Genomic DNA, 13,239 nt, shown 5'->3' with positions numbered 1-13,239 from the left:
AGACGGGAGGCAAGAGGTTTTAAAGGTTGCGAGGAATGTAGCTGATTGCAGGGAGGGGAGACTGTGGCCTTGCTGGTCGATGCTTTCCCACCAGCCTGCGTTTGGCCTTGTGAGGCTGCTGACAGGGAGGAGGACGGCAAGATAAGGGAATCGCACATGGGTGTCCTGCAACTGTCACCGTGGCGGAGGGTGGATTCTGGTGCCAGGAAGCCAAGGAGTTGAGGTCTGAGAAGCTTTAGCTTCTTCACATTTTCTGGACACGAGTTTCCCTGGAACAAACCTCAAGAACTGGTGCTTAGCTCAAACCTCAGTGTGAGCCCAGCTTGAGGCCACCTGGGATTTACTAATTTGTAACTTCCATTTGCCTTGTGAAGTTCAGTCACAAAAGATTCAAAAAACTGATATTTACATGTGAATGTAATTTAGAGAAACAGGGAAAGAGGATGAGTGCTTTTGGTTTTAACCCCATATTTTCTGGGTTTAATGTAGGGGAACTGATATCAGGGCTGGTATCAAAGGACTTACAACTATACACAACTACATACTGTGATTTTCGGGGGCGGGGGCAGGAGAAAAAAACAGGAAGATTGGCAACAGATGTTAACCCAGGGCGAACCTTTCCGAGCCAAAAAAAAAAAAAACAAAAAGTAAAAGAAAATGGGAGCAACCCTATCATTAGGGAGATGCAGAAAGGACAGCCCCCCACGGTGCCACCCCTGACACTGAGATGAAGGCCATCAAGCCACAGGGTGCTTATCCTTCAGGATGGAGGCTCAGGGGGCTATTCTCTGGCAGTGGCTCCCAGTGGTCTCTCTCTCTCATCAGCCTGGGGGCGCTGGGAATGCGTGGGTGGTCTCAGCAGCTAGTCCATCACCTTATCCTTAAGGATGACCCCAGCCCAGCACCCAGGACTCACACTTTCAAGGTGCCCTCACACCCAACTGCCCAGCCATCGGGCTAAACTGGATGTGGTGTTTGTTTTATTTAAAGCTGTTCTCTTGCATGGCTGTTAAATCAGAAACGAGTGAGGGACAGCAATGGCCTGGCTCACAGACCCTCAGGCAAGATAGATCCACAAAAATTTCTTAAGGAGCCATCAACTTTTTCCAAGTCCTTATGCACAGGAATTCCAGAGTGGTCTGCTTTTAGGAAATCTGTCTGTGCAATGTTCACGTGGATGGAGCATAAAGGAAAAAGCGTGGGAACATATTCAGAATACTCAGAGAGAGAGCAGGCAAAGGGTTTGCAAGACTTGCTGAGATATCTTTGTAACACAAAATTGGACAGGTTTTTCCAAATTAGATATAGATAATTGCAAAGAAAATACCTTCTCTTTTTGAGGTGAGCATTTGGAACCTGTCACACAGTGCACCCCACGTGCCATCACATCGTCATTAGTGTTCTTGTTGTTGAGCCGAAGAGGCGCCGGTGTTTCTCAGTAACAGAGAGAAAATAGACTTAAAAAACCAGCAGCCTCAGGAGCTGTGAGACAATGACAGAAGATCCAGTGTTGGCATCGCCAGAGCCCCAGGAGGAGATGAGAGATGGCGGGAGGGATATTTGGAGAAATAATGACCGAAAACCCAACAAATTTGGTGAAAGACAGAAACTTCCAAATCCAAGAAGGTGAGTGAAAGCAAAGAAGCATAAACTCTAGGAAATCCACAACAAGACATCACAATCAAACCTTCGAAATCCAAAGACAGAGAAAAAAATATCGAAAGGAGCAAGAGAGAAAGGAAACATCACCTAGAGAGGGACATCAATTCAATGTCCGTGTGACTCATCCAAGACCAGGGAAGCCAGAAGGATGCTGCCCAGTATTTTTCAAGTGCTGAAAAGAAAGAAGATCAATTGTGAATTCTGTATCCAGTGAGAAACTATCCTGCAGGAGTGAAAGGGTAAGGAACACGTTCTCAGATGAACAAAAATGGAAAGAATTGATTGCTAGCAGATGTACTTGTAAAGAATGGCTGAAGGACATCTTCAAACAGTGGGGACATCATGGAGGAAAGGTTCTTGGGACATCAGGAAGGAGGAAGGAACAGTGGAAAGAGCAGAAGTGCACACAATAGACTCTTCTTGTCCTCAAGAGTTTTATAAGTCATATTTGATGTTGAAAGAAAAATTACAGCAACATCCGATACTTAAGACATTATTAAAAGTGAGGAAGATAAAGAGACCACGTGGAGGTGAGGCTTCCTCGTGCTGTGAAGTGGCTGAGTCGGTAGACTGTTGGCATGCTGATGGCAGCCACTGCGAAAACTCTACCAAAGACACACTCAGAAACACTGTAAATACTCTAAGACGAGTAAATCAAGATGCAGTCCCAAAATATGTTCAAGCACCTGCAGGAAGGCAAGATGAGAGATAATGAGGAATGCGAACCGGAGGATACAAACCGAAAACTCATATCACGAGGCTTAAGGGCTAACATATCAACAATCCCCTTAAATGACGGCCAGATACGGTAACTAAGGCAGAGACTGGCAGAGCGGATACAGAGCAGCCCGACTGTATCTTGCTTATGAGAAACTCACTTCCAATTCAGTGACAGGGAGATGGAGGATGCAAGGTGGGAAGGACAGACCATGCAAACATTAATTAAAGGTCATGAGTGGCTCATTAATGTCTGATAAAGCAGACTTCAGAGCAGTGAAAATTACTAGGGACAAAGAGGGACATGAGTCAACTTGGGAAGGATCCATCGACGAGGAAGACATAGTCATCCTAAATGCGTACTCACCGAAGGACAGAGCCTCAAAATAGGTGAAACCAGAACTGTACCATCCCTGTTATTACTAACTTCTGATTGACTGTCCATGGCATCTTTCCTGCTTCCCAGGGACATTTTAATAATGCCATTGACGTTTTATTTACTTTGCTACTCTTTCACTCCCCAACTCCCATCTAAGGAATCTGCATCGTATTCTTCCGTGGTGTCACGTCAGCTAGTGTACTTTCTTACTATTTCTCCTCTTTCTAAGATGCCACACATCCTGGCCTAGAAGTGGGGACACCGATTACTAATGGTTCATTAATTTCTTCCCCGTGTTTGTGCAGGAAACCCTTTGCAGACATGTGTTTTCTGTCTGTCCTCGGGCTCCTTCTTGCTCGCATGACCTCCAGCTGCCTCTAGTGTGACCTCCGGGCAGCTTCCCCTTTGCAAACAAGGAGGAAGAGCCAGACCAGGGACAGAGGTAGGTGACCTGGAGGACACTCACGGAAGAGAGATGCTCGGAGGCGAGGGGAAGAGATTGAGGGAGAAGGAAGGTCTGGCCAGTGGTGTGTCCCCACACCGGTGTGTTTCCATTTCCAGCCCATCAATTTCTGTCCCATGATCTCGATGTCTACCAAGACCACACTCTCTTACATACTATATGTCTACAGTAAGTTCTGGAATCTGTCTGTATTAGTATTCTAATGCTGCAGTGCAGGATTGTCAGGTATATTTTTAAATATATAATTTTTCCTGTAAGTTTTAGAATTCACTTTTGAATTTCTATAAAGTAAAAATTCTGTAGGGATTGTGATTTTGACTGCATTGACTCTATAGAACAATTTGAAGAAAATTGTCACCTTAAAAATATAGTCTTCCAACCCACGTCCAAGACATATTTCTCTATTTATTCAGGCCTTCACAAATCTCTCTAAACAATGTTTTATAGTTTTCAGTATAGAAGTCTTTCTCAACCTTTGTTAGATATTCTTGGTATTTTATGTTTTTAATGCTAGTGTTAATGGAATTGTTTTTTTCAATTTTATTTTCTAATTTTTGTTGCTAGTAGATAGAGAGACAATTAATATTTGTATATTGACTTTCAATAAGAAGCTTTCCTAAGTTTATTTATTAGTTCTAGGAGTGTTTTAGAATAGATTCCTTCTGGATTTTCTACAAGCATAATCATATTATTGGTGAATAAAGAGAGTTTTACTTTTTACTTTCCAAGCTTTCTGGCCTCTTGATTTCTTGCCTTGTGGGCAGACGAGTTCCCCCAGTACACAGTTAATCCTAGAGGACAGCGTTCAATATCCCAACAGTAATATGATGATAGCTGTATTATTTTAACATATCTTTATCAGATACAGGAATTTAATTTCCAAATTTATTTAGCCGAGAGGTATCAGGAAAGTAGCACTCAACTTTATCAAGTTTATTTTCCCTGATTCTACTGAACTGGTCATATGTTTTTTCTTCTTTATCCTGTTAATGTGTTAAACTGTACTAATTGGTTTTTCATTGAGGTGAAATTCACATAATATTAAAATAGATATTTTTCCAGATAAAGATACCTAAATATTCTTTTTGTCATCTTTAAGATGTAGAATGCCTACGTATCAATTTGACATAACTTTTTAATTGATACATTGATATTTCAATATGATTGTCATTGTAGTGTTAGCTAACGCCTCTATGGTGTCACATAATTACCATTTCTTCTAGTGATGGAAACAATTAAGATCTAGTCTCTGTGCAAGATTATGGTTTATATACAGATTTGTTGTCTATAATCAGCGTGCTGTGTGTTAGATCTCCAGGACTTATTCATCTCCTAGCTGCAAGTATTTACCCTTAAACAACATCTCTCCCATTCTCCCACCCACCAACCCCTGGAAACTACCATTCCACTCTCTGTTTTTCAAGTTCTGTTTTTTAATATTACACATATTAGTGATATCTTACAGTATTTGTTTTGCTATTTTGACTCATCTCGCTTAGCATAATGCCCTCATGAGCCATCCATGTTGTTGTTAATGGCAGGATTTCCTTCTTTCTCATGGCTGAGTGGTATTCTATGTATATACACAGCACATCTTCTATATCCATTCATCTGTTGACAGGCATTAGCTTGTTTTCATATCTTAGCTATTGTGAATAATGCTGCAATGAACATAAGGGTGCATATATCTCTTCAAAAATCTGTTTTCATTTCCTTCGGATATATACTCAGAAGTGAGATTGCTGGATCATATGGTATTTCTATTTTTAATTTTTTGAGGAACCTCCATAGTGTTCTCCATAGTGGCAAGATCAAATTAAAATCCCCCACACAGTGCAAAAGGGTTCCCTTTTCTCCACATCTTGGCCAACAATAGTTATCTCTTTTCTTCTTGATGGTAGCCATTCTTACAAGTGTGGGGTGATATCTCATTGTGGTTTTGATTTGCATTTCCCTCATGTTTAGTGATGGTACACATCTTCTCATGTGTCTGTTGGCCATTTGTATGTCTTCTTTGGAAAAATATCTATCCCATTTCTCTGTCCACTTTTTAATCGGATTTTTATTGTTGTCATTGAGTTGTATGAGTTCTTTATACAGTTTGGATATTAACCCTTTATCCAATGCATGGTTTGCAAATATTTTCTCCCATTCCATAGGTTGACTTTTTATATTATTGATTATTTCTGCTGCAGTGCAGAAGCTTTTAAGTTTGATGTAGTCCCACTTGTTAATTTTTTCTTTTGTTTGTGCTTTTGGTGTCATATCCAAAAAATCATCGCCAAGGCCAATGTCAAGGAGCTTCTTCCCTATGTTGTCTTCTATGAGTTTCATGGTATCAGTTCTTATGTGTAAGTCTTTGATCCATCTCTAGTTAATCTTTGTGGGTTGAATAAGATAGAGGTCCAATTTCATTGCTTTTGTGTTTATCCAGTTATCCCAACACCATTTATTGAAGAGTCTATTCTATGTTCATTGAATGTTCTTGGCTCCCTTATCAAATATTAGTTGATTTTTTATATGTGGGTTTAATTCTGGGCTCTCTATTCTGTTCCATTGGTCTATTTGTATGCCAGTACCAAACTGTTTTGATTACTATAATTTTGTAGCATAGTTTGAAATCAGAAAGTGTGATTCCTCTGGTTTTGTTCTTCTTTCTCATAATTTCTTTGATTATTCAGTGTCTTTTGTGGTTCCTGAAAATTTTTGGATTGTTCTTTTATTTCTGTGAAAAATGCTATTGGAATTTTGATAGGGATTGTCTTGAATCTATAGTTGGCTTTGAGTAGCACAGAAATTTTGATAATATTAACTCTTCTAATCCATGAACATGGGAATATCCCTCCATTTGTTTGTGTCTTCTTTGATTTCTTTCAACATAGTCTTGAAGTTTTCAGTGTACAGATCTTTCACTTCCTTGGTTAAATTTATTCCTGATATATTATCATTTTTGATGCCATTGTGAACGGGATAGTTTCTTTATTTCTTTTTCAGATGTTTCATTGTTAGTCTATAGAAATGCAACTGGTTTCTGTGTATTAATTTACTGTCCACAACTTTGCTAAATTCATTGATTAAATCCAACAGTTTTATGGTTGAGTCTTTGGGATTTTCAATATATAAGATCATACCATCTGCAAATAGAGACTGTTTTACTTATTCCATTCTGATTTGGATACATTATATTTCTTTTTCTTGCCTAATTGTTCTCAGTAGGACCTCCAGCACTATGTTGAAGAGGAGTGGCGAATGGGCATCCTTATCTTGTTCCTGATTTTAGAGGAAAATTTGTCAATTTTTAATTGTTGAGTATAATGTTAGTTGTGGGTTGGTCATACCTGGCCTTTATTATATTGAGGTGTGTTCCTTCTAGACCCCATCTACTGAGGGTTTTTACCAGGAAAGAATGTTACATTTTGTCAAATGCTTTCTCTGCATCTATTGAGATGCTCATATGATTTTTATCCTCCATTCTATTAATGTGCTGTGTCACATTTATTGATTTGTGTATGTTGAACCATCCTTGCACCCAAGGATAAATCCCACTTGGTCATGTTGTATAACACTTTAATGAGTTCTTGAATTCAATTTGCTAATATTTCGTTGAGGATTTCTGCATCAATGTTCGTCAGGGATATTGACCTGTAGTTTTCTTTTCTTGTAGTGTCCTTATCTTGCTTTGCTATCAGGATAATGCTGGCTTGATTCCCTCCTCTTCGACTTCTTGGAACATTTGAGAAGGATTGACATTAATTCTTTTTTTTTTCTTTGATGAGGAAGATTGGCCCTGGGCTAGATCTGTGCCAATCTTCCTCTATTTTGTATGTGGGATGCTACCGCAGCATGGCTTGATAAACATGTGTACATCCGTGCCCGGGATCCAAACCCATGAACCCCGGGCTCCTGAAGCAGAGTGTGGGAACTTAACCACTATGTCACCAGGCTGGCCCTGACATGAATTCTTTTTTAAATGTTTGGTAGAATTTGCCAGTGAAGCCATCTGGTCCTGGAGTTTTCTGTGTTGGGAGACGTTGGTTACTCATTAAGTCTCCTTCCTCTTTATTGGTTTGTTCAGACCTTCTATTTTTTGCTGGTTCAGTCTTGGTAGGTTGTATGTCTCCAGAAATTGATCCGTTTCTTCTAGGCTACCTGATTTCTTGCTGCATAATTGTTCATAGCGTTTCTCATGATCCTATGTATTTCTGCAGTGTCACTTGTTATTTCTACTCTTTCATCTTTGATTTTATTTATTTGAGTCTTTTCTCTTTCTTTTTCTTAGTTATTCTTACTAAAGGTGTTGATTTTTTTTTTTTTTTTTGAAAAACCAGGTATTAGTTTTGTTGATCTTTCCTATTTTGTTTTATCTGGTCTCTATTTTATTTATTTCTACTCTAATTTTTATTTCCTTCCTTCTGCTAACTTTGGGCTTAATTTGCTCTTCTTTTTCTAGTTCCTTGAGGTGTCAAGTTAGGTTGTTTATCTGCAATCTTTCTAATTTCTTAATATATGCATTTATCACTGTCAACTTCCCTCTCAGAACTGCTTTTGCAGTGTCCCATAGGTTTTTGATATCTTGCGTTTCCATTTTCATTTATTTCGAGATATTCTTTGATTTCCATTTTGATTTCTTCTTTGAACCATTTGTTGTTCAGGGGTATGTTGTTTAGTTTCCACGTATTTGTGGATTTTCCAGCTTTCCTCAGATGTTGATTTCCAGTTTAATAACACTGTGGTTCAAAAAAGACATTTGGTATAAATTTAATCTTCTTAAGTTTGTTGACAAGTTTTGTTACCTCACATATGATCTATCCTGGAAAATGTTCCATGTGCACTTGAGAAGAATGTATATTCTGCTACTGTTGGATGGAATGTTCTATAAATGTTTGTTAGGTCCATTTGGTCTAATGTATGGTTCAAGTCCAATATGTCCTTGTTGATTTTCTGCTAGATGATCTACTCATTGCTGAAAGTGGGGTAATGAAGTCCTCTCCTACTATTGCATTGCTGTGTATTTCTCCCTTCAGATCTGTTAGTACTTGCTTAATGTATTTAGGTGCTCTGATGTTGGGTGTGTATAGATTTACAATAGTTATATCTTCTTGATGAATTAATACTTTTATCATCATATAACGACCTCCTTTTTCTCTTATTACCATTTTTGTGTTCAAGTCTATTTTCTCTGATATAAGTATAGCTACTCCTGCTTTCTTTTGGATTCTGCTTGTGTGGAATATCTTTTTCCATGGCTTCACTCTGAGTATATATGTGTGTCCATAAATCTGAAGTGAGTCTCTTGTATATAGCATATAGTTGGGTCTTTTTTTTTTAATCCATCCAGCTGCTCTGTGCCTTTGGAGTGGAGGATTCAAGCCACTTACATTTAGATGGTTATTGATACGTAAGGACTTCCTACTGCCGGCTTATTACTGATTTTGGCTGTTTTGTATCTTATTGCGTTTTTCCCTCTGTGTCCGCCTACCCTTACCTTGTACATTGGTGATTTTCCCAGCTTGTCTGCTCTGATTCCCCTTTTCTATCTTTTGTGGCTTTGCTCCAGGTTTTGGCTTTGTGGTTGCCATGGGGCTTACATAAAACACCTTATAGATAAAACAGTACATTTTAGGCTGATAGCAACTTGTGTTTGATTGTGTATAAAGCGCCCACTCTTTTATATTATTGATGTCATGAATTACCTCTTTTTATGGTGTGTATTTCTTAACAATTTGTAGTAGCTGTCGTTGTTTTTACTACTCTTGTCTTTTACCTTTATACAGTAGTTCAGTGGCTAACATACCCTCCTAATATGAAGTCACATTTTTCTAATTCTGACTATTTTTCACCTTTACCAGAGTGCTGTGTACTTTCATATGTTTTTATGTCCCTGATTAACGATTTTTCATTTCAGCTTGAAGAGCTCCTTTCAGCTTTTCTTACAAGGCTGGTCTAGCAGTGGTGAACTCCCTCAGCTTTGGTTTGTCTGGAAAAGCCTTGATTTCTCCTTCATATCTGAAGGACAACTTGGCAGGATAAAGTATTCTTGGCTGTCAGTTTTATCTTTCAACACTTTGAATTTGTCATTCCACTCTTTTCTGGCCAACAGAGTTTGTGCTAAGAAATCTGCTGACAGCCTCATGGAGGTTTCTGTGTAAGTTGCGCTCTTTTCTCCCCCAGCTGCCTTTCAGATTCTTTCTTTGTTATTCACTCTTGATGTTTCATTTTAGTGTGTCTTGGAGAAGGTCTCTTTCATTGAGGTAATAGGGGGATCTATTAACATCGTGGACTTGTACATCCAAGTCTTTCCTTAGGTTTGGGAAGTTCTCAGCGATTACTTCTTTAAATAAACCCTCTGCCCCCTTCTTCCGCTCTTCTCCTTCTGGAATTCTGACTGTTATGATATTTGGCTTTTTGATGGAATCCCATAGCTCATGTAGGCTCTCTTTGCTCTCTTTAAATCTTTGTTCCTCCTTTTCTCCTAACCATGTTATTTCAGAATTCCTCTCCTCCAAGTCATTTATTCTTTCTCCAATCTGGTCTACTCTGCTAGAGATGCTCTCTGTTGCATTCTTCATCTCATTCATTGTATTCTTCAGCTCCAGAATTTCTGTTTGGTTCTTTGTGTAATTTCAGTCTCTTTGGTAAAGAACTCATCTGTTCATATATTTTATTCCTGATTTCATTGAATTGTCTTTCTCAGTTTTCTTGTAACTAGGTGATTTTCTCCCCAAGGCTATTTTGAATTCTTTATCAGTTAGATCACAATATTCCAGCCTTTGAGCTCAGTTTCCTTTGATTCATTCATTGATTAAAACGGGGGATGAAAAGGAGTCATGCCATACGTTGCCATGTGCTGATGTCACTCGATTAGACATTTTAGAATAAACAATTCCATGGCATTTAATGCATTTACCACATTGTGCTCCCCACCGCCCCCCAAATCCTAACATTCTTTTCCTGGCATATTCCCCAATCCGTCATCTAGTCATGACACAGTGTGCATTTTTTATATTGTCATATTTACCTTGCTAAGTTGTCATTTAGGATTTTTGCCTCTAGGTTCATGGGAGACAACAGCCTCTCATTTTGTTTCTTGTAATATCATTGACAGGTTTTGTTTTACAGTTATACTGGTTACATACAACTAGTAAGGAAGTGTTCTCTATTTTTGAAAGAATTTGTGGAAGATGGTATTTTGTTTTTCTTATATCTTCATGGATTTTGAGACTATATGTTTTCAAGAGTTTGATTTCCACAAACTGACCTATAGTTGCATGCTGACCCAATCAAAGCTTCAGAACTTCTGATGTTGTTGTTATTGAAGTTTACAACCAGATACCAACTGTTTGTGAAAGTAAAAGTAGACAAAAAATAGCCAAGGCAATCTGAGGATGTTAAACAAATTTGTAGGATTTGGCCTACTTGATATCTGGAGAGATTATAGACTTGCAGTAATTTGGACAGTCTGCAATTGGTGCAAAGGGAGATGAGTGAACCAAGGGCACTGGACTGACAGGGTGGAAGCAGGCCTTGGCTGATGCGGTGGGCAGTGGCTACATTGTGACCATGGTTCCCACAGTGCACCAGGAAAGTTTGCATTTTCAGGGAGTAGCTCTGAGTCATTTGCATGTTTGAACAGGGAAAAATAAACTGGATCTATCCTGCTAATCATACTAAAAAAAAATCAGTTCCATGTGGATTGTAGATTTAAATGTGAAAACTAAAATAATTAGAGCTTTAGAGCCAAGAACATTTTAATTTTAATGCAATAGGTAGAGATTTTTTAAAAACAGGATCTAAAACACAATACAAAGAAAAGAATAGTTGGATATATTGGATTTTAAAATTAAAACCATCTGTTCATCAAATGACACTTATGAAAATGAATTTAGAAACAAAAAGGTGGAGGCAGTTCTTCAATATATATTTATCCCTCAAATGAATACAACACACCAAAAGAAATAGACCAAACAACAAAAAAGAGCAATATCCGGTATTGGTGAGGAAGTAGGGTGGTTAGAATTTTCATGTGCTTTTGGTGCGAGAGTAAATTTGATGTGACTATTTTGAGAATTCGTTTGGCAATAGCCAGTAATGCTGAAAAGAACGGTACTCTGTGACTAGAAGTTCCACTCCTAGGAAAGAGGTAGAAAATGGAAATTGCCCTTTTGTAGGTCAAACACCGTTAAATACCTGCAGACTTAAAAATTTATAAATAACTCTATTTTTGACATATATTTACCCAACCGAAATGCTTACATGTATTCACTAAGAGATGTGAACAATTTTGCTCCCAGCAGCATTTTGTATTAGCCAAAACCTGGACACCCCTGCATGTCGTCTCACAGCAGAATGTTTTCAGTGCACGTAACTGTCCATGTGAACCGCACCAATTTAGTGTGGATACAAACGAGCATCCCATCTTTGTGATCTCATTTACAGAAAGTCAAATATGGGCAGAACTAACCTATGGATTTGACATCCAGATGCCACTCGTTTGCAGTAGAGTCTGGATGGGACAAAAAGGGTTTTGGGGGCTCTGTGCTATTCTGAGTGTTGACCTGGGTTCTCCTCAAGGAGCTGTGTAAAACTCATGGTACTGCGCACGGAGGACTGGCACTCTTTTCTGCACTACTACTCCTCCTCCACACCATTTTGCCTCAACAGCGATTGATGGGTGTGTAGTAATAAGACCTGATCTAAAGCCTTGTCCAAACAGCCTCCAGTGACAAGCCCTCCAGAATATTATTCCCTCTAGAAGTATGTTTTGAGACTTTCTTATCCTGACTTCTAGGAACAAAGGTTAGGCAAAAGGAAGATGGGAACGACCTTCAGTCACACTTTAGAGGCTGTGGTGAATCTCCTGAGATGGAAGGGCAGAAATGTCTGTCTTTGGGTCCTTCGTACACTTTATGGAAGAATTTGCTCCCCTTTCTCCTCCAGTCTCCCGTTCTGACCTGGGCTTCCCTTCACTGCTTTGGTGAAGGGTCTTAATTTACGGTACGGTAGCTGACTTGTTGTACGTGCCCTGGAGGAGAGCAAATCATTGTTTAATTACATTGTTGGAGGCTCATCTTGGTATGTCATTTGGAGATGGGGATATTGACTCACTGCTCTTCATTCTTCTAGGGACAAGCCATGTTTTCCCGAATGAAAAACCCCTATTACTAGTGCTATAAGGTATCAAACCAGGAATGAGAGCAGATCTCAATATCCTAAGGTTAAACACATTTCATGGTGAGCTATCTATGCAACCCATCCACATCTCTATCCTGAGCTCAGTTCTACGGTCCATCTACCACGTGATGAAGCCAGGTTGATGGAGAGATGAGAAGCCAGGGGCTCATCTAAATTCTCTGTAGGTCTCTGGGTGACCTTGAACCCCACAGGAACCACTGAGAGCTGGTGACCAAACTAGGTCTCCACTTCCCTCCTGACCAGTGAGTTCCTAGTAAGAGGGCTCCATCTTGCTCCTCTCCACCTCCTGCCCAGCCAAGTGTGGCTGTGTCCTCCTCATGTCAGGCTTGACTAGGGCTCTGGAAACTCCTCCAGAGGGAACTGTGAGAGCCCAGACCACTTGTCCACTTTCCCTCCCGGTGCCCACACAGGGTTGCGGTCAGAGGGAACTCAACAATACGTGTGGGAATGAGACACTAAGAATGAATAAAAGAAAAGGATAACAAATGGGTAGATTTCCTTAATGCACCACAGGAACATTGAGAACTGGGGTGATGCCACAGTTTGGTTTGCTTGTTATGAACACTGTGTTCTCCTGCCCATCTTTTTCACCACATATGTGAAAAACCCTGGTCTTTTATGCTTGGAGCCAAGGAATGGTGTGTTAGAGGCAGCTGGGGAAGCAGTATCCCTGGAGAATAGTTATTTTATTTATTATTGTGAAGAGGAAACAAACTTGGAAAGGAAATCCTTTCCTGGCCTATCCCTGCACCTGCCTCTGTGGCTGGTTCTTGAGCTCAGTGGGTCCTGAGCGCCTCCTGGTGTCATGAGTGCCCCCTGGTGTCCT

The sequence above is a fragment of the Ceratotherium simum genome, chromosome 24, assembly GCF_057802395.1.
Source record: "Ceratotherium simum simum isolate JZ-2026a chromosome 24, ASM5780239v1, whole genome shotgun sequence".
NCBI lineage: Eukaryota > Metazoa > Chordata > Mammalia > Perissodactyla > Rhinocerotidae > Ceratotherium > Ceratotherium simum.
This window is presented reverse-complemented; position numbering follows the sequence as displayed.